The sequence below is a fragment of the Diceros bicornis genome, chromosome 32 (assembly GCF_020826845.1).
Source record: "Diceros bicornis minor isolate mBicDic1 chromosome 32, mDicBic1.mat.cur, whole genome shotgun sequence".
Classification (NCBI taxonomy): Eukaryota; Metazoa; Chordata; class Mammalia; order Perissodactyla; family Rhinocerotidae; genus Diceros; species Diceros bicornis.
This window is the reverse complement of record NC_080771.1, coordinates 5888256-5912067: the sequence shown is the minus strand read 5'-3', so window position 1 is coordinate 5912067 and position 23812 is coordinate 5888256. Positions and strand designations below refer to the sequence as shown.

At 38.4% G+C, this 23812-nt stretch overlaps 1 protein-coding gene across 3 annotated transcripts in view; it reads left to right on the top strand.

Moving 5' to 3' along the window:
* TOX3 (TOX high mobility group box family member 3) overlaps positions 1-23812 on the top strand; it is a 104555-nt gene that overhangs the window by 32412 nt on the left and 48331 nt on the right. The window contains exon 1 of one of the 3 annotated variants that reach the window (XM_058527799.1): positions 18902-19728. The exons of the other annotated variants lie outside the window; for them this stretch is intronic. The gene's annotated coding sequence lies outside the window, so the exon portion shown is untranslated. Of the gene's footprint in view, positions 1-18901; positions 19729-23812 lie in introns of those variants that run through there. 3 annotated transcript variants of the gene reach the window in all.

The following is a 23812-nucleotide window of genomic DNA, read 5'->3' as shown; positions in this document are numbered from 1 at the left end:
ATAATTGAGTGATAATGACTGTTATTTTTAAACCAAAGTATAACATCACAGGAGGATGAGAAACACATAACGCCCAACTTCCCAAAGGGAGTAGGGAAAATATTTATAAGTGTCAAGCATGATAGAACTGTTGAAAGTACATGCAGTCAGCTATACAAACTCAGAACAGAAGTCGCAGAACGATTTGTCCTGCAGCCCAAAAAATCAGACTCTTTTTTTTTATTTCATAAAGATGAAAATTCCAACAAAGAAGAAAGAACTAGTAGAATTTGGACACCAGTGAACTCGACTTAGGAAACCATATCTAGCCAAACACAATTATTCAGGACCAAGGACAGGGGCACAGGCATGCCTCTCCCCACTTAAAACATTTTTGGTAAACTCTTCATAGCTATGCTTTTAAGTTATCCATGTGCTTCATTTATTCATTCAGCAATTACCTGTTGAGTATCTACAAAACAAGACAGACCAGAGCTCTGCTCTCATGGGACTTGTATTCTCTTGGGTCCTTTTATGAAGTTAGCTCTTTTATAAAGTTACATGCTCTTTCTCTTCTTCTAGGGCTTGGCTCTTCCTCCAAGGTGATTTCTGTCTCCCATATAAACACCTCTTCTTAGATTCTCAGCCTACTGATCTTCTTCCAATATACTCATCCTCCCACAGTCTTCGCAAGCCTTCTGTCTATTTCTGGCTCTTGCTAGACCTGTTCTTATCTCTGCTTTTACAACCATACCAAGAAAACAAAACCTATTTTCCTTGTTTTTAAATGGCTGTTCCAAAGATGGATGAAGTGTGCTAGGAGTAGTTTAGTGGTGAAGTACCAGTTGGGACTTTGCTCAAAACCAGTCACATGGAGTTAAATTCTAAGCATTGGCTCTTGATTTATGGCTGAAATGACATCCAGAAACACAAGAGAAGACATACAATGTTTAATAAGCAAGATATCTATTTAGGTCCCAGTAATTTGGAATTTGTTAAACTTGTATAATTGAGGGGCAGTCTGATATAGTGGAAAAACATGGATTTGGAGCCTAATAACTGTCTGTTTGACTGCCTCATTGCCATTTATTAGCTCTGTGCCTTTGTTTACATTATTTAATATTTCTAAACCATGATTTCTTCAGAAAATTATTAGGTCCATTGTAAGGTTTAATGTGTGTAAGGCATGTAGAAAAATATATGTAAATTCCCTGCCCTCCTTTTAAGTGTTTTAATGAGCCAAATAAGTAGTAAACTTTCCCTTATTTTAAAAGTTCTACATTTTAGATTTCTCCATTTTAGATTGGCCTTTCCTTCCCAATTCTAGGTCACTCTGCTTTTACTCAGTAGAGTTTTAGTTTTAGAACTAGAGTAGAAGCAACAAGGAAAAATCATGTCAGTTTTATTTTGGAAAGGAGCTAACATTTACTGAGCACTCACAGGGTCCTAGGCACTCGGCTGGGAGCTTTGCGTTTACTATCCCATTTTAACTATGAAAGAAACAGTTTTGGGTGTATTTTCAGTTTCTGCCTCATCTAGGCTTCTCTAATTTTTGCTCATGCCTTTACCCTGCAATTGCAGTTCTAGTTGTATGAGCATTTGGGAAGCATGGGCTTTGGTCCTAGACATTTCTATACATTGAATATACAAGGAGGACATGGTTATTTTATCGTCTTTGTGATGAATAAACCATACATCTCCTGTTATAACACAAAATGTGTCTAGAACACAGGCAACATTGTATTTCTGATTGGAAGATGGTGCCACTGTTGGTGATGGCTCTCAGTGGCCATGAGTGACAGTGGAGAACCTTTTCTCCAGCCTATGTCCTCACTAGTGTCCTTTAGGAAAGGCTGTGATTTATTCAGCCTTTTGTGTCGGTATCTCCTCCTCTTTTTTCTCAAGCCCCCAGAAGAATCAGTTGCTGCCAGTGTGCATTATGGCCATTCTTTCCTTGTGATCCACTGCTGTAGTACACGATGTGATACTACGTATAGACATAGTTTTTGGAATTGCGGAAAGAAAATTGATCAACTTTTGGATGTTAAGAGTGGTATTATTTATTCTTTTTGCTTACCTTGCTCACTTCATGTTCTCTAGTCCCTTCCTTCCCGTCCAAACTCAAGTCATAATACTCCCAGGCGTTCATTTTGCGTAAGCTATCTTAGCTTTCTTTTTTCCTTTTTCTTTCTTTTCTTTTTTTTTTTTAACATGCCAGGCACATTCCTAACTCAGGGCTCTTCCACGTGTTCTTTCTTCTGCAGAGAATGCTGTCCCCAGCTCATAGTAAGGCTGGCTCCTTCTCATCGTTTATGTCTCAGCTCAAAATGTCACCTCCTCCGAGAAGCCTTTCCTGTTCCGCCTCTCAAAAAGTATCCTTCTTCCAAGTCTTTTTAAGCAACATAATATTTTATTTTCTTTATGTGAAGTTCTTATTTATTGTCATCTGTCTCTATCCCCACTTGTCAGGGGCAGGGACTGTGGTCTCTTTTGTTGCTAGCTGCATCTTAAGCACATAGAATAGTACCTGGGATGTAATAATAAAAATGATGTTTGTTGCATAACTGGATGTATTGAGCAGTAACTATCCTCTGGGTAAATAGAAAACAGAGCCTCAAGGAGGTTGGAATATTCCTGGAATAAAGTGCTGGGTTATAGAGCCTTTTGGGTTAGAATCATTTTGAGAGGATTGAACACAGTCCCCTAGCTTTGTGGTTTTCCCTTTAAAAACCTTCTTGCCATTTTGGTAACTATTTCTGAGGCAAAGTTTTATCCCTTTGATTCAGTTGAAGGAAAATCAATTGGAGCCAATATTTCTGTGTCTTTTCCAGAATGTGTCCTGATTTCTGGGGTGTGGTAATAAAAAATACCTTATTCTTTTCATGGCCAAACCATCTTAAAGATGAACCAGCAAATACAATCAAATACAAGCCACAGGGATTGTCACTTTACATATATTATCTCGTGTTTGATCCTCTTGGTTACTCTGGGAGGGAGGTATGAGGGGTAGTAACATTTCTAAAATTGAGAAATAGTTAAAATGTTGCTTGAACCTGGAATATCTAATTCCAAGTTCACTTCTCCACTGTGTCATGCTTCTTCCCGCAGGAGTTCTGAATTTTTCCCGTTAGACATTCGCTATATTGCTTGGGTTTAAGCGTTCTTTGAAACTATAAAGTCAAACATGATTTTACACTGAAGAATTTTTTTTTTAAGTACACTGAATTTTCAGGTCATTAGAGTGTGGACTAATAGTTCTCAAACTTCTTGAGACCTTAAGAGTCACGTTGCCAACGGTTGCTGCTATCCTTCATGTTTTCTCGGAATAATTCTTACTTTTCTGGAACTATTTGGGTTACTCAGAGTTCCCGTATTCGTTCTTTCCTACAAACACACATAATGAAAAATGCAGAGCTGTGCTTTATAAAGAAGCACATGCTTAATAGGAGAAACAGAACATCCAAATCGGTGAATACTTCACCACCTCTTAAAATTTATTTTAAGATATCTTCTCATACTCACTCTTCTTTTGTATTACAAATACCTTTTTTGGTATACTTTACACTAACTTTTCTATTTTAGCGTCCTGAACTCAGGGCTCTTTATTGGATGCACTTGTTCTGATTAATTATGATTCTTATTCTCATGTTGATGCTCGGATGGTCACAGCTTGACCTATAGGAATTTCTTTAAGCTTCCTCCTTGGTCCTCAATGTTACCCCTAGACAATCCTAAAAGCATTTTTCTTTTCTGAGAACCACAAGAAGTCCCACTTGATCTTGATTTTCTCTTGTCCCCATACTTGGAATCAGCTATTCTCAAAGGAGCTCTGATTCCTTTTAGTAGAGAATAATATTAGAGTCTAGAATTTGGATGCTGTTCCATTCAAGTGCCTTTGGAAGAAAGGAATGACTCTACCATTAGGTCATTTTAGGGAGAGAGCTGAAAAGATAATTTTTTGTTAAGGTCATGTGTTCAAGTAGCTACTTCCAATTTAAATCCAGCATTACTAAAAATCCATTTTTATTTTGTTCTGTTGTAAATTTGGGGGGTATATTTCTGCTCAACATACCTACTCTAGATTTTTAAGGCCCGCATCCTAACTTTTATTCCTTTCTCTTCTGTAATCTTTATGTCTTGTCCATCACTTTGTGGTAATTGCTTTATTGACACAAATATTTTGAGATTATCCATGCTTGTCATAAGAGAAAGGGGAAAGATAGGTAACAAAGAACCTTGCATTTTATCTTGTAAGTGGCATCATTTTTACTAAGGCTTATATCTTTGTTCTTAAAAATGCAACAGATATTTTTTGAGGTATATGGAGAGGGGGTAGGTTTCCAGGATTGGAGGATTATAGCTGATTTTGTACTTAGAAGCTCCTGCCTTGCCGTTACTGGCAGCAGATATCTCTGGTTTCTGGAAGGGGTGGGACTGGGGGTCCGTTTACATTCATCTTACAAATACCATGACTCTGCATTATAGCTTGAGAGCAACTGCTGTGGATCTTAGACTTTGGACTTGCCAATTCAAATTTAAACGTTAATTATATTAGTAGAACTGCTAATATCAATCATTATGTTCAATGTATAATAAGATGGTATGCTAAAAGTCTGTTTGTTTTAACCAATACCTAGCAGTTAATGTGTTTATATGTATTTAAGCATTATATGTACATACACGTACACATTAGGCCACATTGTATCATCTGGAGGAATTGTGAGTGGGTGTGTGTGATTGGCAAGTGTGAAATTGAATTTAATATGAGATTCTCTGTCTTAGGTAAAATATTTGAAAGAATGTTGATAGTGAAAAGCTGTCTAGCTTAGAAAAAATGGCTTATGTGTTTTGGGAGTAAGAGGTCTGAGTGTTAAAATTTCATTTAAATAGCAAAACACTTTTAGAACTACACTGAAGAATTTGGCTTTAGTGGGAAAACTTTAATTTGCCTATAACATGAGGTACAAGTTTTTAATTGCACCAAAGATAACATACTAATTAAAAGGTTCATGTATAGTTGTGAGAGGTTAACAGTGCACACTGGCAGACTTGGAATAGAAACTAATTATATTATGTTCTCTAAAAGGAGTATTTTTACCCACTAATGTAAAATACCTTATTATAGTACTGGTTTTTCTTAGCTTGGAAAGAAATCTTTTAGACGTTCTTTGTAATAAAACTGCAGTGATAAGCGTTCAGACCAATGATGAGGCTATATAAATAGCTTTATTTGCAACATTAGCTTCAAGCATAGTTAGAGAGACAATTCCAAGTGAACATTTATTCATATTTGCAGCTTAAAAGGAAGATACACGAAGTGGAACTTTCCTAAACTTTATTATCCTGGGTTGAAAGAACATTGCAACAACCAGGATTTCTGGAACTATTTTAACGCTTCTTTTTGAATTACTTTATCAATAACAATCATCTTTTGATTGTTAATTTGCCACAGATTTGAGCTTATTTACTCTTTTATTGCATTTTAAACCTCTTGTTATATGTATAATATATACGTATGTATAACTGTACATGTGAATTTAAATTACAAAATATATTTTACATACAAGAGTATAACTAATGAGCGTGTTTAAAGAATAATAATAAAATGATCATCTATGTACCCAACACCCAACTTAAAGTTATCAGTAATTTTGAGGCCCCCTGTGTGTCCTTCTCACTTGCAACTCCCTCCATCCCCAGCCCCAGAGATAGTGACTTTCCTGAATTTTACATTTATCATTCCCTTGTTTTTCTTTATAGTTTTCCCATACATCTAATCATCCCTCAACAATATACTTAGTTTTGCATATTTATGATCTCTTTAATAAATGGAATTATACTGTACATTTTCTTTTCTGACTTGCTTTTTCCTCTCATTATTTTTGTGATATTCATCTACGTTGATGCATATGGCTGTCCTTTTGTCTTCACTGCTGTATACTATTCCGTGGCATGACTATCCCATTTCTGTCAGTGGACGTTTGAATTTGTTACCAACGTTCTGCTATTATGAACAGTATCCCTGCGGACATCCTTGGATCTGTACCCCAGTGCGACATGCAAGAGTTCCTCTCATGTGTTTGCTTAGGAGTGAAACTCATGGGTTTTAGGGTAGGGTATGTGCTTGACTAGGTAATGTTGAACTGTTTTCCAGATTCACACTCCCACCCAGAATGTGTCTATGTTAGACATCTCCTCCAAATCAGTCTTCATAATGTCTCTAGATATTTGTATGATTAATTAATTCTCCAATTAAATCAAAGGGAAACTTCTTATGTAATGGAAACTTATAGGAGTTCTGCTGTGATAGCACACTTCTTTGCTTACAGTGCTTAGTCAAAAGTGCTCAGTATTTTTGATCAAATATTAAACAGATTCAGTAACAAACTTGAAATTCTTTCATAATGTTGTTATAGTTCTGCAAACTCCATAGCTTAGTTGTAATAAAGCCGAGTCATCTGAATTAGTTTTACTCCCTCCTGGGCTTTCTTCTGCCACCCAACATGATTGGAAGTCGTTATTTTAAAATAATGTAATTTAGGTCCCAAAAAAGAAAAAAAAAAGGATAGTTTTGACCCTAGTAAAGTGTAATTAAGATCATAGATAAACTGTAAAAATTATCTAGTGTCTTTCATAATGCATGATTTCTGGACTTTAGTACCAGTTCTGGACTAACTGATATCTTGGGTTATCTATGGCATTCTTTTGCTCCATTAATATAGAAATAATTGAGTATTTTTATATCATTTTCCTTAAAAAAAGTTTTTGACATAATATTTTACTAAATATTTCACTAAATATTTCTTCCCTTGTTTGTGGCTTACTTTGCTTTCTAAAATATGTGCAGGCAGTTAAGCCTAAATGTTGAAGTGAAGACTCCAGTGGTTCCTTTTGGGTTCACTTTCCTAAACTATCACAGAAGCACCCCTGGTGGCAAAGAAGGTGGAGAACTCATATTCTTCAGAGTTGCTTAGCTTGCAGCAATTATTTAAAGTCTCTTGTTGTATTTTTTTAATGCAGATTTTGCATTCTTTTACGTAGTATCTCCATGTTTGCTATAATACAAAAGTCACGACTCCCTCTCTCCTCCCGTTCTTTGAGTGAAATTGATTATCTGGGAAACTTATCAACTTCATTCTGTAACTTTGAAAAATTTTTATATATATCCTAAGTGTCTGTGTACCCCAGTTAAAAAAGTGGGGTGCCACACATTTTAACATTAAATATGAGCTATATGGGTCTCATCACCTTGAGAGTCAACGACCACCCTGTTGGAAGCTTTGAACAGTTCAAGCAGAATTCAGATCTCTGTGGTGACTCTAATCAGGGTTTCCAGCTACTTAAATCCATTAGCCTCCATGATAACCTCCTTTGAGAATTTGGCACAAACAATACTGCATTATAAATGATGTGCTTCTTAGAGGAGGTAGATTTAGAGGGACGTTCTAAGGAAAGTCAGAGTTTTAAGGAGGAGAACGTTAATATGTGATTAATCTTGTTTTTGAATCTTTAAAATGATTATGAGTGGTGTATCACTGTTGGAGGCCTCCCCAACAATTCCCTCCCCCCACAAAAAAGACTCTTTTTACCTGTACCTTGCCTGAAGCTCTTAAAGGGTCCTAATTACTGTATGAACCTGACCAGTATACTTGTGGTGATGAACATCTTATGGTAGGGGGCTGGCCGCCGTGCCCCTGTGGTTATACCACTGTCCAGAAACCCCCCTTCTGTAAAAGAAGGGCCAAGAATCCAGAGGCCCTTGAGTTGTGCACTGCAGCCCTTTTATAAGCAGTCTCTAATCTGTCTACAGTCCAATCTGATACATTGCTTGGTGGGTTGGGTTGAGATGAAGGCACTGGTGACTCTGTGTTTTGAATTCTTACCTATGAGAGGTTGTTGACCTTTTTGTTTATCCTCTTTCTTCACCTTGGACTTGGCTGGCTTCTACCAATTGGGGAAAGGGCTCCTCTTTATCTGTTCTATTTGTTCTTGTCTTTTGGTAGCTAGACTTTGGGTGTATGGGTAATGGACCTTGAGCATTTGTGTGTTTCAGGCATGTGCCTAGTGAGACTTGAAACCAAGAGCTCTTTGTGCATTGTTTTTAGCATGAGAAGAGTTTTAGTTGCACCACTCCCCAAATTGTTGGATGGAGATAAAATACCCTTAGAGTTTAATATTGAGACCCTTCTACAATGATTGTAACTTTGACTAGGAGTGTCAATTCAGGGCTAAGTTAATAAAACTCATCATGGAGGTTTCAGATAGGTTTAGTTGAAAACTGAGACTTTCCTGGAGATCCTTAATTCTTATGGTGATATAAAATTATTAGCTAGTTAAGTGTGATTTTGACTATTTTGCGTTCTCCAGGAGGAACTTAGGGCTTATCCCTGAGGCCATTCTCTGGACCCCAAAGCTGTGAATGATTTTTATGGCAAAATCCAGTCATCAGCTTCATGAAAACCCAATCTAGTTATGTTGTCTAGCATAATCTGCAGTTATTCCTGTGCTTCCAAATTGTTAATCCATTTCTTTAATGCTTAGTTTGGAGACCCTGGCATTCCAAGTTTATTATAGCTAAAGAAACAAGCAAGCAAAGAATCCCTCTGAAGAAATGGATTAGCCAGATGATTATGATTGTTCAAATGAGAGGTTAATAAAATCAGAATTATTGGTGGCATAAATTTATCCTTATATCTTAACTGCATGAATAACTTAAAGTAGTGGAATGGGAACATTCAGGGATTCCTAGCCAGGCTTTTTCTTTCCCACATGTTCCTCTCCTTACCTGATCATCACTATCTCGTTTCTTTAAGAGTTTCTTTCCTTGTAATACATCACCAGGCACTGCTGTTCTATTGGATTCTTTCATCTCCATTCTCCATTTCCCTAGATCCAGTCCCTCGTCCTGTCTTTCTGTCTCTCATGTTTGATCCTTTACTTGTCCATCCCAGTAGGTCTTTAAGAGCCTGCTTTAACCCATCAGTGAAACAAACCACATTCTTTGAATCTCACCTGTGCTTTGAAATGTCATGTGAGCAGGAGAGAATGTAGCCATGGCCATGCTCTCCAACTAATGTGTTTATGTGGGGCCCTCACACGCAGACATTTCTTATTCACTTCATTTGAGAACGTGAGTTTCTTAAGGGAATATACTGGGCCTTTTCATCCTTCCCAACAACAAAAATTGTTGCACAACTAGGAATGGTTGGCATATGCTGCCCTCATGTTCAATTTTGCTAAAAGAAACTACTTAACCCCTGGATTTTCATGACCTATTATTTATTAAATATCTCATCTCATGCTGTAGTGAATATGAAAGTAGTGATTCTGTTGGAGAACAAATACCAGAATGTGACTACTTGATTTTAAAAACAACAATAAAGCAGGCTTTGGAGTGATGTGTAATTATCTGACACACTTGTTCTTAGAGTATGGTTTTATCGCATTGAAACTGGTTAATTTACAGTATGTGTGTTGTTCCCATAAACGCATCCTTTGGTTCAAGTAATATTTAAAATAACAGCTCTTTTTACTTCTTATTCTTTGGGAGTTGGAGAAAAACAAATTATATAGAATTTTCTCTAGAAAACCTATCAAGATAGTTTAAATATTAACTATTGCTTTCTGTTGCCTTTCTCTTTTGTAAAACCTTAGAAGATTCAGGTTATACTTTAATTTGGAAACTAAGGTAAAATTTTGCCGTCTCTCTCCCTCTTTTCATCTCTTTCATTTGCTCATTCATTCAGTATGAGTACCTCCTGATGTGGGCATGGTCCTGGGTGGTGAGGCCAGCTAGAAGGAAGTTATAGTGGTGGTTGTGATGGAGTGGGTAGTAGGGTTATGCTTTGTGCATATTCACTTTTTTAAAGATTCACATGAATCTTTAAAAAAACTAAAGTAGATACAAATATTAATTTAAACCAGGGGTCAGCAAACTATGGCCCATGGGTCGGTTGCCTGTTTTTGTAAATAAAGTTTTATTGACACACAGCCACGCTCATTCATTTAGGTACTGCCTATCATCTGTGGTTGCAACTTCTATAGCAGACCTGAGTAATTGCAACAGAGACCGGATGCACACCAAGCCTAAAATATTTACTATCTGGTCCTTTAAGAAAAAGTTTGCTGACCCCTGATTTAAAGTAGCATGTGAAAATGCATTGTTATTGTTATTGTTAGTATTATGCCAGCAAGCCAATGTAATACTTAATGCAAGAAGCAGTCTTGTTTGACAATGTTTAAAATTCTCACAAACTGAGTTACTGAAGTTCAGCTTTCATTAGGATATTATGGAATTCTTAGGTTAGTCCCTCAAAAAATATTTTGTAATAATTGTAAAATACTTTGCTCTTAGTTTTGTTTAAAGTTATATTTGAGAGCTCTTTCTGGAATTCTTCATTTTGACTACAATGTAATTAATTTATTCTGTCAAACTTCAATACTAGAGATTTTCTTAAAAACCTTACTGCTTTTCGTTAGACATGGCAGCCTGGATCAATGGTAATTTTCTTTCTTTGCTATTGAAATATTTTTTTCAATCTGTGCTTTTTGTTGAGAGTAGACTTTTACATTTTTACTGAAAGTTGTTTCCTTTTCTTGAAGACCCATTCTTGTAGGTTTGACCTGCGTAATGTTTATTGCTGGAAACTGGCTTTCTGGCTAATATACAGAGGAGATATTTTAGAAATGAGAATTCAACTTGAAGCATGGAAGAAGGTGGAGTTTTCCACCCATGTTAGATTTTCCTCCAGCTTTTTACTTTGGAATCTTGTTCTTGAATGGCTGCAGCTTTGACTTTTTTGTTCTGGTACTGCACACGGGCTGGCAAACAGTAGGGACTCAGGAAATGCTTAGCTGTTTGTCTTATTGTAGGGTTGGAAGGAACTTGCAGGAAAAAATGGAGTTGCAGTGTTCCAGAAAACCACACATTGTTAAGCCACTTGGGAAGGTCTGGCCAGTTTCTCCCTTATTGACACTGCACAGGTTTTGTTTGGTAGGGGCTCAAATGATGGGAAACTGTGATATATCCTTCTTCCCTTTTCTGTTACTCCCTTCCCTCAAGTAATTACAGGATGATGAGGAGAGTCCTTGCTACTCCAGGAAGGAACTAGAGGGAGCCTTAGTTGGGGGCATGGTTATCACTTAGAGATCACTCTAGATAGGGAGGGTTATCAAAAGGAATGTGTCTAGATTAGTGGCTTAGTGCAGTATTGTCCCCAGTATGGCCCACATGGCTCAGGAAGTGACTTTTAGGATTGGAGAAGAAAATATTAGTAAATATGTTTATGTTTTCTATTATTCTTTTTTATCACAATTTTTGACCTGTTTTGAAATATACATAATAAATCAGAATGGTAGTAATTGTGTATATAAATAAATAAATTGTGTATATTAAATAAATAAACCTACGTGTATCGGGGGTGGGGATGCCCATGTTTTTAGAGAGATAATACAGTGGCCTAAGAGTGTGGACTCAGGAGCCTGATTGTCTGTATCATCATGTGGCCTTGGCCAAGGTCCTCAATTTGTTTCTCTGTAGAATGGGTATAGTGATAGTACCTGTCTCATAGATTGTTGTGAGGAATTAATGAGTTATTAACATATGGAAAGAGCTTTGAACTATGCTTAGCACCATGGTAAGTAATATGAAAGTATTAACTGTTATTATTTATATGAACACTTTTAGTAGAGGTGTGTAATAAAAAATAATTGGAAACTACTTATTCAGAATTTAAGATTTCAGAATCAAATCATTCTTTGTTTGAGTCCAGGCTTTCTTGCTGTGTGATTGTGGCCAAGTTACTTAACCTCTTTGAGCTTTGTTTCTTTTGCTATAATGAGGATAGCAATAATAATAATACCATATTTCATTGACTAAGACACACATTTTTTCACATGTAACTACAAACATGTTAAATGTGAAAAATGAATGAAATGAAATATGAATGAATACTACCAATGAAATATGGTATTATTATTATTATTAACTGTGTCTTACAATCAGTGATGTCTTAGATTTTGTGACAATTTCTACTTTATAAGGTTGTTGTGAAGGATAAGTTAGATAATTAATGGGAAGTGATTTGCATAACGCCAGGCGTACAGAAGGTGCTCAGTAATATTAACTGTTATTATTAAGACACATCGGCATAAGCATTATTCTAAAAAGGAAGTGAGAAAGCAAAATGCAGTGACAGTGGTTGGAGGGTTTTGGAGATCAGCCATTGATATCATCTGGGAGTATAGGTATCAGCCCTCACAGCTCTTGGAAATGCTCCTTTGGTACCTAGCTTGAGAAGCATGGTAGCATTCTAGTGTTCTCCAGAAATATGTGTGAAACATCCCTGTGTGATGTTATTGGTTCATATGATCAATGCTGATGAGGTACTACCAATACTGGTCAATTAGCAGGGATTTGTTGATTATAAGGCCGTGCCAGGAGGTGATGTGCGTGGGATATGCCTGTTTTATTTACAAACTCCTTAGTTTTTGTTCAAGTCACAGTGCCATTTCCTCCAACAACTGAGATGCTTAAACACAAAAAGGAAACGTGCAGATATAGGCTAAAATTTGATACAGTCTGGCTTCCTTTGCCAATTAAACATTAGTAAGTTGTTTTTTTTTTTTTAAATCTCTTGAATATAGCATAATCTCTTTCGATTGGAGACGAAAACCACTATCACCAAACCCTTCTCCAGGTCTAGAATGCCGTGTCTTTGCAGAGGTGGAGAAATTCTGGCCTACATAGAAGTATCCCTTCTTACATTGGGTCGGAAGCAGAAATTCGCAGTTGTCACTTTGGAGCCAGTGGCTTTTGTGTTGAGGCCGAAGATTGATGCTTGCCGTGGTTTTCTGCTTGTCTCAGACATCTTGTACGCTCTCAGAACCCGACAGAGAACTGGCTTGGGAACAGCTCTTGTGAAGGGTCTTGAATGCCTACCTCGTAGTTGGGGTGATGCTGGAGTTGTAGTTCAACACCTTCTCTGCTCACCTTCTACCTGTCCAGGCAGGGGAATGTTTGAAGCCATAGGGAAAGCATATTTTCAGCTCGGTAGACCCACAAGTCCAGGTGTGTACTCTCTGCCAGCTGAGAGCATCCTCAGGGGTCTTAGATCCTTCCAGACTGCTAGGGAGGAGATTGGTCTAGAAATAATCACAACGAGGTTTACATCCTTTTATTTGGGGTGGGGGACCGGGATAACAGAGACCCTTTGACCAAAACTCTCAGGCGATTTTAGTTCATCGTTTGGTTTTTGTGGATTTTTAGAATCAGTCTGTTCTTAAAAATCTGATTCCAGAAGTGGTGGATTCTTCATGCTTTCCCTAGCATTCTCTCATTTCTGTTTTTTTTTTTTTTTTAAATCAGAAAGCCTTGCATTAACACTGCACTCGAACACAGCTTTAGTTAACATTTTGAGTATTTGGAACACATGCCATGAAGAAAAACTAAAGGAATACCTCTCAGGTAATTCACAAGGACTGGGTTTTGTGTGTCGTTCGGAAGTAAATGCCGCCTGGCTTCCTTCGAGCAGCTGTCTGCATCGCTAACACCGGGATGGGAGCACCTAATTCCCTTCTTGCCTACTGGCTTTCTAATTTTTCCCCTGTGATCATAGTTATAAAACCTAATTTCCAGGGGGTCTCGTGAATCATATTAGTAGCTTTGTGTTATAATAGCAATTTTATATTGCATTGGTATTCATTTTCATTATTAGAGAATAATCAAATCAGCACCTCTCTTATTATGCTGTTCAAATAGAAAATAATGGGTCTGTGATGTAAAACTGCTAATGTGATGAGACTCGCTCACTGTGTTCGAGTAAGAATGGCCTCCTTTCTTGTTCCAGCTCACTTGAAACTATGATTGAGGAAGGAAATGGAAAGCATTTCTACATCTGTGATAAGGCCCGGCGTATATCCTTCATTTGAATATGTAATTGTCTTTTTATGGCTCGCCGAGTGCTTGTTCGCACACTCGGAGGCCTTCCCTGCCCCCCCGGGCGAGGCGCTGGCGAGCAGGAGGCTGCATGGACCGGTTTTACACTGAGGTTTCCCTTTTAATCATGAGTAACAGTTGATGTCTCTTTTCTTCCAGAGGAATTGTTTGTACCCTCTTTCATACACATTGAGTCCTTCTTCTGGCTTAAAAAAAAAAAAAAAACACACGAAGAGCACATTTAGACTACATTGTTAGCAAGTACAACAAGCCCCCCAAAGATTCTGAGTTGACAGGGATGTTGGGAGGCAGGTCAGATGACTGCCTAATGAAGATGAATGAAGAAAATTGCTGGGATCAGGATCATGCAGGGCCTCCCAGCCCAGGTTGTTGAAAGTGTGGTGGAATCTCATCGCTTCATTTATCAGTGTCATATTTGGGCTAAAAGTGAGCAGTATTGTTCTCATTTCTCCCAGATGGATAGGTCAACTTTAATATTTATTGCTCTTGTAGAACATTTGTTTGATGTATTTCCATTAGCTAGGCAATAATAGAAATGCAGTGGAGAGAAACATAAAACAGTTCCCTTCCTATTCAGTTGAAATACAGCATACACTAATGTATAACTACGGCTTGAAGTGCCATTGATTCCCCCCTTTTGGTTGATGACATGATTGTATATATTAAAGATTCCCATGAAAATAATGGGGAGGCAGCATGAATATAATGTATGTTGAGAGCGGCTGGCGGGGTATAAATTGTGTTGTCTTTTGATTTTCATGATTTGGTCATATAATTGGTGAATTTCTCCAGGCTGTATATTAAATTCTTAGCCCAATATCATATTTTAGAATTGGGAATAATGTGCAATAGATCGCATCATCCTCTGGGTTCTACGGCAAATCTCAATAAAGCTAGAATTTTCTGCATGGTATAGAGCAAATTGTTTTCAGTCGCTGAATAATGTTGATTTTTTCTTTGTATCTTTGCGGGAGAAAAATACCTTGTTATAAAAAAGTATTTTCCCATATGTTTTGAATATATTAAAGATAAGACCCTAAACATTCGAGAGATTGGCTCTGCAAGGACATCTAGCTCCCAATTTATTAGCTGATGTTCACATTTTGCAAGAATCTGAACATGGGGATATTATTTTATACTGTGAAACAAACCTAGCTGTTTGTGAGGTAGGTGTTGTCTTAAGTGCAAAGCAAATATCCTAGCCATATGTTTCTATAATTTAAATTAATTTGGTACAGTCATACTGTTAATCTTTAGTGACTTGTTGATTGGCATTTTGCAGACATATTTCTGGAAGGCTCCCAATACCATTTTCTGCAGCCTTTCTGGCAGTAGCAAAGAGCAACATTTCCACAAATTGGAATCTTGTACAGCACTGGGAAGCGAGCCAAGATTTAAATTAGACAATAACCTCTGCTCTGTATATAGCTTCTATTCTTCAGTTGTAGGCAGAGTGATTTGTTTAATACAGTCAGCCCTGTAGCATATAATAGACTGATATATGAGTCACTCCTTGGCAATGTGTGTTTCTTAAATTTATATAGATTGAACAACTGGTTGGTAATGTACTTAGTTACAGTTGTACAAACAATAACTATTAGCAGGGCTGAAACAGGCCTGGAAAAGCAGCACTGGGCTTGTATTTGTGAGTATCCTGAAGCATTGCCGAATTTCAGAATAATTCCCCTTTTGAGGCTAAGGGAGACTCTATTTCATAAACATGAGTGTGCTTTTTTAGCAAAGTAGCAATAAAAGTTTTATGTTATAGTTTTCTGTTTCTCATTTTCTATTTGTTTAAAATTGAATTGGGGAACCTAATTTGCTTCAAAAATTAAACTCAACATCAATCTGCATTGGGGGCAGGATAATTTGGTTGCAGGCTTTGTGTGTGTATTTTTTAACATTTGCTATTTCTTTTAAAAAGAATTGGTATAAATACGCATTTTCCATTTTTTTCCTGGTTAGCCTGTCGCCGGCATTAACTGTTCATGGGTTGAAAGAGATCTTTCTGAACAACAAAGATCTTTTCTTAAGGGAAAAGCTTGTGCTCCAAGTTCAGTTCATGTTTATTTAAAAGATTAAAATCATTAGACGAGATCTCCCTTTTTTGTCCAAAAGAAAATTGATTTTGCTCCCCATAAAAGTGGGGTCTGAAAGAGGATATTCAGGAATACGCAAATAGAGGCGATGTAGAAATCTATTTGTGCAGCTGAACAGAGCAATTCTGTTTTTACCGCTGAACATTGACTTCGCCTTGGTGTGAAAATTTCTCAACAGAATTGTCACCTGTCTTTGAAAGTGCTTCTTTTGTAAGGCAAAGGGGATCGTTTTGATCTGAAATGTTTTAATGCCTTTTTTTTTTTTTACTCACGCCAACTCAAGCATTTATAAAATAACGCACCCTGTAAATATTGAACAATACAAAGACATCTTTCATAACAGTTTATAGTATGTTGCATGTGCTCGGTGAAAGCCAAGTGGTAGTTAGTGGCAAATGATATGCCAATCAAAAATTATTATTGTGAGTATAACCTGGTATAACACAGTATCTTATCTGGAAGTGTCAACTTGATATAAGCCAACTCTTTGTCTTTTAAAGTTAAGCTCTTGTTTGCCCTCAGTTAATTCTGTCTCCCAAAGGCTCATTTGAATTGCATAAAGGATAATCTACTTGACAGTTTTATACATTTAAACAGTCTTGATTATATGGTATTTTACATGTTTTTTTAAGCTCCCAGTTACTATTTTATGTAGGCTTTTAAGTCTTCGGTTAGAAAAGAATGAGAGAAACTTATAGGTGGAATTCCATACTCTTTTATGAACAGCGTCTAGTAAGACTGGATATTGTGCCTCCTTGCACTGGCCTGTGGTTCATATTAACATTTGATAATTGTTGATGATGGGGTAGAGGTTGTTTTCAGAATTTCTCTTTCCAAAATTCTAGTGAGAATAAATGGAAGAAAATACAATACTCAAGTTTCACTATAGTGAAATAGAGATTTATAGATAATCTTTTGCCTTTCTGCCATGATAATTTGGAGAATTTCTAGATAAACTTTGGGGGGAATTTCAGAATCAAGTGCCTTGCTGCAAGAATTTGAAGATCGTCTTTGTGCCAGCTGTGCTCTGGAAGGGCAGGAGTGTGTATAAACACTGCATTGGTCGTTAAGAGCATGCCATCTGCCATCAGACAGATTGGCTTCAAATCCTGTGTCTACCATGTGTGCAGGTACTGTGTGACTTTTGAACAAGATACTGACCTCCTCTGAGAATCAGCTGCATCTGCAACCAGGAGAGACAATAATACTTCCCTCGTAGGGTTATGATCAAGGTGAAATGTACTGACATGCCAATAAATGTTACTATTAACATGGTCTATCTGTTGGATGTTTTAGAGCTGGTAAGATTTGGAAAAGCTGGTCCAGAGTGGTAACTTGAGTACTTACTTTCCTTTCGCTGGCAAATTATTTGATATTTATTAGTGGATAGTCACACGGCTATTCTCCATATCTTCTGAAGAAACGGATTTTGAAGAGAAGTAAGGCATCTGGCAGTTGCATTTTGAGGAGACAGGAAGATCTTCTTCGTTTCCAAAAGCACCATCTGAAGTCTTGACTCCTTTGAAGGCCATATTGTGATGTCTTAAAAGTGGAAGGGGTTTCTTCACGTCTCTTATCAGCTGAGGGACAAGAATCCTGCAAGATCAGCATCAGTATTACCTCCGTCCTGTAGATCAGCAAGTGGCAGCTTAGAGGATTTAAGGAACCTACTTAATCCCAGCTGGTGGGTAGGATTTGAACCCATGTCCCCCAGACTGCAAACCCATGCCCTTTTCAACCGCAGCAGGCAGTATGCCTATTTTTAGGAGAATAACTTCTTCGTGGGTGATCTGTTCACCACCCCTCCCTGTATGGTGCTGATGAGGGTGTTGTCACAAATGAGCTAATTAAACCCTATTGGCCATTTGACATAAACTCTTGTACCCACTGGCATATGACACAGGTGGATCGTTTGTCACAGGAAAGCAAGCAAACTGAAAAAAACTCCTTTCTCCTCCAGTATCATATAATCAGGTTGGGAAACTAACTTTACATCTGACATAAGAGTATTGAATAAATATTTATTGATGGAGGGAGTGAAAGATTGATGTAACCAGAGGCAAGTGAATGTAATACAAACAGTAAGTGTTGAGAGGATGATTTTTGGTGGAAGTTTTTATTAGCGAGATGGAATTGGTCAGAGATTTGAAGGACACAGAATGATCTAAGTAACGTAGAACCATTGAGATGGCCTCAAAAGATACGAGAAGTAGAAATGAGTAGATAGGAGATGGTGGCCCAGTCAGAATGGCCTAACAGCTGTAACAAATAGACCCAAATGCAGAATGAGGTAAATGTAGAGGTGTGTTTCTCGTTCACCTACAGTTCAAGGCTGGTGGTGAACCTAGGCTGGTGGAGGCTCTGCCATCTTCTTTTTAAGTGCCAACATCCAGCTGGGATAGAAGAGGAAGTAGAAGGTGGAGAAGCCACACTTGCTTCTCAACTGCTTTGGCCCCAAAGTGAGGCACATCGTTTCCACTCCTGTTGCATTGGCGAGAGCAATGGTGAGGGATGGTTGCATGGCCCCACCAAAATGCAAGGGGTTTAGAGACTGACTGTAGTTCTGTACTATGCAAGAGGAGCCTGGCTTGTAGAGAATAATTAGCTGTAACTGCCACGAATGACAAGCAGATTCGTTCGCCAGTATTAGAGGATTCTTTTGGGAGTTGGAAGAAGCGATTATAAAATTATCCTGAAAATTGTGGGTGGAAGGGTTGTTGGGGAGTTTTGGATTATCAGCAAGCAAATATCTGCTCTCCTAAGATATAAAATTCAAGCCTTTCAATATTGGTGAAGATAAATGTTTAAAGAGCATGTGCCCACAGGGAGAGTTATAAACACTGGAAAAGCATCTGAAGGATTGACATTGAATGTAAAGAGTGAATGAATGGCTGAAGAGCTGTCTGGGTAATTATGTGCTTAGATGGATAGGAGTTTGGGAAATAATTACCACACTTTCTTCCAAATAAAAGGGGGAGGCTTTGTGGGAAAGGTGGAGTTTCAAGAGGTGGGAGCAAAGGTGCTGGGTGTTTGCATGAGAAGACATTCTCTAAACAAGGCACAGTTTTCAAGAAGATTCTGGGATGGACTGGGATGAAAATAAAGACGACACTGAGGGAATTTTCTTGTGAGAAAAAGAGGGGTTGGGAAGGACAAAAGAGAGTATTTAGGGTTGTCAAATATTTATAACCAATGGGCTCTCTTTATTCTCGCCAGTGAGTAATTCTCTTTAGATGATATTCAGTATAAAGGGTGCTTTATTGCTTTTCATCACCCTGTAGTTTATTTATACATTTATTTTTTAACGTCTCCTGGGAACTCACCATTACTACTTTCATTTTATGGTCCAATTTATGGACATGCTGCACTTGAATAAAAATTGTAGGTCTCACTTTTGAAGAGCTGGTTTCTGAGAGGAAGAGGGTGGCTGTGCATGTGGGCGTGTGAGTGTGCCCAAGGTTAAATATTTCTTAACATTACCTTCCATTTTTTCTCCCTTGCACATTATTCTGCATAAGTTGTTTGAAATATTGCTACTGAGATCCTGTTCCCTTTGCCACAATTAGAAGTCACTGGTTTCAGACTCCCATTCCTTTTGCAGGACAGAAGTCGTCCTTTGCAGGTGTGAGTATCACGGAAGCGGAGGGAAGCTTTGTTTCTGTCCACTTGTTCTGTGTTCAATGAAAGTACAAAGTACGTGTTTGTTTCACTTGTAATATAAAGGGGAAAAACCCACCTGCTTTGCCTTCAGAAAAATTCTTTTGATCTGACTGTTCTCAGAACGAAAGCTGGGGTGAACTTTTTTTTTTACAGTTGGATTGTCTGATCTACCTTGTGCCTCTTATGAAAGCAAAATTGGGAGTTGAAATTTCGAGTCTACTCTTGAGGAAAAAATATGAAGATGTTTTTCATCATTCTGCACCTCAGAAGCAAAAATATGGCCTCTTATTTTTCTTGTCATATCCATTAACACCTGGTGACGTCTGGACCCTGACTCAGTTGGGAAGGGGAAGAGTGACGTAGTTTTGGTTGGCCATCTGTTTTAGGTCCCAGATACAGTATATGAAAATTCAGTTGCTCACGAATGGTCTACATAAAAGGAAAATTAAGGAATATTTTTTGTAGTTTTAAAAATTACTAACACAAGAGCTCCATTAAAAAGTTTTCAAGATATTGCCCAAGTAATTTGATACCAAAATTCATTGTACAGATCCATTTTGAGAAATAGGTCTAATTTATAAAACCAGGAACAACTGAAGGAGTAATATTTCAAAGTCAACCTTTGTGGTATTAAGGGGCCCTATCAGAGCTGTTCAGATTGGAGTCCTTCAAAAGCCAAACTTCCTGTTGCTCCTGGCAACATGGCATATGGCCGTGGGTGCCTTCTTTCATGAGAGACAAGAAACCTTCAGAAAAATTATTATGGGACGTTGAAACATACTGACATATTATCTTCTGAGTTTTGATGTGAAACCCCAACCAGAGATCTCTAAGGATGGAAATCACACTATTAATGACCTCACAGGGTCATTGATTCATTTATGCAGGAAATATTCATTTAGCACCTACCATATTCTACCCAGTGTGTCCAATACTCAGAACAAAAAGGGATGCAATTCCATTGTGACCTTTACTGTCAATGGGCGGGGCAAGTATGTCAGTCACATAATTATCCAAATACACGTAAAATTGCAACTGAAGCTCCAACAACCTCATACATGTTGGCATTCAATAAATTTGAACTCTTATTGTGAGTATTACATAGGAAGTCCTACACTGGTGACACCCAAATGAAAAACCATTGTCCCACTTACTTAATACAAATTTGAGGGGCTGCTATGAGTCTTTAGCTGTGCGGTAAGATGATGTGTCTTCCGGAGGGGCTCACAGCCTGATTAGGGAGAAGGATGAAGAAATAAATCGTACTCAGTGTGCAAGTCAGTCTGGGAATCTTGGCAGCAAGGCCCGTCATCATTGGATGGTAAGAGGAAAGGGCCCTTCTAGGACACGGACTGGCAGGAAAAAGAAGCGAGAGATCATGGGAGTAGAGGAGGAAGGTTGACAGCAGGGTGAAGGAAGGGATGGATAAGGTGGTGTCAATTTGTGAATGGCCTTTCTCCCCCACTGAGGGAAGGAGCTCGTCATCTCAGTAAGCTGTGGGTATAGCCTCTGACGCATTTTAAGCCCCACAGGGACGTGCATGATGAGATCTCCATTTTGGAAGGCTAACCCTACTGAGAATTGATGAAGTAAATTATGCTGTATCCGTGCCTTGGCATACCGTGTAGTTATTAAAAACCGCATCTTAGAAAGTAATGGTGAGGAAAATGGTTGCAGAATATCTTTAAATTTGAAAAGTGTATTAAATATACACTTTCATCCCAATTTTGTTTTAAACATTATAGAGGTTGCACAGAGGAAAAACAAAAAAGATGGGAAAGTCTTATGCCAAAACACTGAATGGTCGTGCTGGGGTGGAGTGAGAGATGATTTTTCTGTTAGTCATGCTTTTCAGTATTTTCCATTTTTTACAATGTAGTAAAAATGTTATTTAGGAGGTAAATTGAAAGGGAGGTAAGTCCAGACACAGTGTGGAGGATGGATTAGAAGGAGAGAAACTGGAATCTGAGGGTTGGTTAGCATTGGCAGCACCGTTAGAAGAAGCGATGTGAAAGGTGTGTGTGTAGATGGCAGAGCTGAATGACCTTATGTGGAAGATGAGAGAGGATCAAAGGCGATGTTTTTGGATGTGAAATTTAACAGATGGTGATGGGTTATTTGAGGGGAACATGTCTGAGGACTGGTAAAGATAAGCTCTGCCTTGGATTTGTTGAATTTGAGTTGTTGTTAAGACATTCATGGTGATATTCAGAAAGGTGGAAATTGCAACTCAGTGCAATGACAGATACATAGACTGGAGAGTGTTGGCGGTTGATGCATTGGACATGATGAATTACCAGAGCGCGTGTTAAGAAGAAACTGAAAAGTCTTCAGGGGGATAAGAAAACTGGCCGAGAGTAACTGTTTCCAAATGAAAACAGTCTTGAAAAGGGGATGGTTGGAAGTGTCAGAGGAGGATAAGTGATCATTTGAGACAGAGATACTACAGGGAAGTGTCCATGGGATTTGGTAATTAGAAGCCCATGCTAGACTTGCCGACAGCAGTTTGTTTAATAGAGGAGGACAGATAGCAGGAGGGTTAGGAGTGGATGAAAGATCAAGATGTGGAGATGGAAACTGGGTTAGTGGGGACGGAGGAGGGAGGTGAGATTAATTTGAGAGAGACTCAATGGTCTCAGTGGTCTTTACCCTCTGTGCTCCCCACCCCCACTCCTCCCGCCCAAGGATGGACAGGATTTGAACATTCTTATAAGTCGAGGGAGGAAGCGGTGGCGTGGGACAAGTTGAGGAATCAAATGAGAGGTAAATGTTGATAGAGGCAAGTCTAGATGGGAGTGGGATTTAGAGTAGAGGTGGAAGGACACGTTTTCGTTGGCTAGAGGAAGGAAAGAGGATTTAAGGTGCTGGTTTTAGGGTGACAGTTGAAGAATTCAACTGATGGCCTCTGTGATTCCTCGGTAAGGAACAAAATTCTTTAGTGGAGGAGTGGGTGAGGATTGGGCAGAGACATTGAGGGGATTGGGAGAGGTTCTGCAGAGCTGCTCTGGGAAATGGGTAGGAAGAGTTACAAGGGATTGCTGAAGGCTCCCAGGGGCTTTGCTGAGATCAGAAACCCAATAATAAAGAGAGTCTGCCTATTGGGAGATGCATATTTTTGGTGCTCATGTCTCCAAGGCTTATTAATCCTGTGTGTATATATACGTGTGTATATATATCCATAATGAAGGCTCAGTACACATTTGTTGAATAAACGAGCCAGTCGTAGATTTGCAGACCATTTTCAGGGGGCGTCTATTTCCTGGAACCCAAGTAATGTCAAGATTTGAATCCCTTTTCCTTGTTATGCCTTACTTCTGTGACCTTTGTTTCTTTTCTCTACAGTTGGTATTTCCTCTTCCACTAAAAAAAAATTAAATCCAAATACTTATCGTGTCCCTTCTATGGATAAAGCACTGTATGTAGCTAGTCCTACGAAAGAGTCATAGGGGACAAGATGGTTCTTGACTTTAAGGAGCTTCCAATGTGGTGGGGGATGTGGGTAGTGAGATCAAACATGGGAAGAACTCATTATTATCAGCACACGCTGATAATGCCCATAAAAGACATGGGAAGGAAAGGCTTTGAAAATTCTCAAGAAGGAGACAGCAACTCTGGTGGCCTGAGTTGAGAAGAATTCTTGCAGGAGAGGAGGTATTTCAACCCGAGGCCACTAGCTGGGGGCAGGGGTGTGTTGGAATCGGGGTGGGAAGAAGCAGCATTTCGGATGGAGGCGATGGCCTGAAGTTGGGAAAATGTGCGATGAGTTCAAGAAAGAAAATATATACCAGAAGACTACATATAGAGAAAACAGTCAGTTACTCATTTTCAGGTTTGGGGACCTAGAAGTTCATCTTTTGCTTACTTAATAGAGCTGACAGGACCTCAGATGAAAGGGGAAAGATTCAATGTGGGTGAATTTCATTCTTTACACATATCAGAATGAAGGGGAAAAATTCACTTTTCCCGATTAGTCCTTATGTTTTTTATTCCAAAAGTTGCAGACTTGTAGTAATTCACATTGCTCCGCAGAGAAATCTGTCAGTTTAAAAGTGCCCCAACATCAACAATTATCAAAACCAAATTGCTTTGTGAGAAATAGTTTCAAATTTTATTAGAA